This window comes from Myotis davidii, unplaced genomic scaffold, assembly GCF_000327345.1.
Source record: "Myotis davidii unplaced genomic scaffold, ASM32734v1 scaffold24, whole genome shotgun sequence".
Taxonomy (NCBI): domain Eukaryota; kingdom Metazoa; phylum Chordata; class Mammalia; order Chiroptera; family Vespertilionidae; genus Myotis; species Myotis davidii.
The window spans coordinates 5,962,156-5,964,400 of NW_006298312.1; the positions used below are offsets into that span (position 1 = coordinate 5,962,156).

Consider the following 2,245-nt stretch of genomic DNA (forward strand, 5'->3'; position numbering starts at 1 on the left):
AACGTGATTCAGTGGACCACATGACTTTTTTCCAATGCTCGACTATCCAATCTTTGTGTTCCTTTGTGAATTGGAGACGTTTTATCTTGGTAACTGCAGACAGCAAAGGTGTTCAAACAGGCCTTCAGCTGTTTTGCTGATACTCGCTCCATGGCCCCGAGTGATAATATATATCCCACGTTCAAAGGCTGTTAAATCGCATTGTTAACCCATATCTTCAGAAAAAAAATCACTTCTACTGTCGTGGTAAACAACCTGCTTCCCTATTTATAATGGTCTGGCCCTCTAGCAACTTCAGCTAAAAATTATAGCTAATTTGCCCACAAACGTCAGGTGGTCATAATAATCTGGCCACTCAGTGTATATTTTTAATAAATGGACTTTTGTAATTTCATTTATTTCATAGGCAGCAGCAAGTGATGTGTAAATTTCCTAGAGCTGCTGTAATGAATCACCACAAACCTGGTGGCTTAAAACAATAGAAATTTATTCTGTCCCTGTTCTGGAAATCAGTTTCACTGAGCCAAAATTAAGGTGCAGCAGGGACACAGTTCCTTCCAGGCTCTAGGGGACAATTTGTTCTCTGCTTCTTCCAGTCCTGATGGCTGGTGGCTGCTGGCATGCCTTGGTTTATGGTTGCATCACTCTAATTTCTGCCTCCAGAGTCACACTGTCTTCCCTTCTTCTATCTGCATCAAATTTCTCCTCTGCCCCTCACCTATAAGAATTCATGTGATTGTATTTCACAGGTTTTGGAATAATCTTTGATAAACTGTCTAATTCAAAATCTTAAACTTAGGCAAATCTGCAAATTCTATTTTACCACAGAACATTCACAGGTTCCAGGGATTAAGACATGGAGGTCCATTGGGGGACCATATTCAACTCACCATAGGTGGTGAAAACATCACCTTACTAAAAACATATTTCTTCTGGGATACAAGCCACCCAGGGAAATTGAAGATAACAGGTACCAACCATAACAGAAAGAACTATTCCCAATAAAAATCTCATGCTGATTGTGATTCAAAAATCAGCGCAAAAAGAGGCTCCTGACTTTGGAAGATAATTGTGTTACAAAATTTTATGAGGCATTTATGTCAACTTCAGTACTTAGAACAACACTCAAGATAGTTTTTATTCTAATGAGCTACATAAAGCTAATTCAATGTAACTAAAGTATAGAAATTGTTTACTTTTATATTTTAAAATCTACTCTATAGATATATTCAGAAAATCAAAACTTAAAATGTGTGCACAAAGATGTTTTTGGCAACATTATGTATCATAGCATAAACAAGGATAGGAGAGAAAACTTTATTTAATAAATAAACAACAAGAAAAGTTTATATAAATTATAGGATATCCGCATAATGGAATGATATTTAGCCATCTTAAGTTGATATAAAAACTGCTAAAGACATTAGAAAATGTGCATCTAAAATGTAAGTGAAATAAATAAAGACAATATTTGTTTCGTTTGTGAATGTGTAGTTTGAGTAGGGCCCATTGGACATAGCTTCTCTCTACTCCTCTCAGTATCTGTCAGTTGTAGCTGCTTCAAGGTTGCAATCATCTGAAGAGTCACTAGTTCCTGTGTCTAGTAATTGACAGTGTGGGTCAGAGCCCCTGTACATAGGTTCTCCACATGCCCAGGCTTCCTCGCAATATGTGAGTGGGTTTCAAGAGCCAGTGATCTAAAAATGAGAGCAGAGTAGATGTTGTATCATTTTTTTTTTGCTTCTGCCTCATGAAATGTATATTTTTATTTTTTAATCTTTAATGTTGAAAGTATTACATATGTCTCCCTTTCCTCCCCCCCATTGACCCTATATTGCCCACCCCAATCCCCCTTCCAGGCCTTTACCACCCTATAGTCTTTGTCCATGGTTATGCATAAATGCATACAAGTTCTTTGGTTGATCTCTTCCCACACACCCACCATCCCTCTGAAGTTCCACAGTCTGTTCCATGATTCTATGTCTCTGGATCTACTTTGTTTATGAGTTTATTTTGTTCATTATACTCCACATATGAGTGAGATGATATACTTATCTTTCTCTGACTGGTTTATTTCGCTTAGTATGATACTCTCTGGGTCCCTCCATGCTGTCTCAAAGAGCAAGACATCCTTCTTTTTTACTGCTGCATAGTATTCCATGATGTAAATGTACCACATATTTTTTATCCACTCATCTACTGATGGGCATTTGGGCTATTTTCAAATCTTAGTGTTTGTAAATTG

The 2,245-nt window shown here is 37.3% G+C and overlaps 1 protein-coding gene across 1 annotated transcript in view; it reads right to left on the reverse strand.

Moving 5' to 3' along the window:
• Positions 1-1,492: 1,492 nt before the first annotated feature.
• NRIP1 (nuclear receptor interacting protein 1) overlaps positions 1,493-2,245 on the reverse strand; it is a 121,482-nt gene continuing 120,729 nt past the window's right edge. The window contains exon 4 of the transcript XR_001515598.1: positions 1,493-1,697. The gene's annotated coding sequence lies outside the window, so the exon portion shown is untranslated. The remainder of the gene's footprint in view (positions 1,698-2,245) is intronic.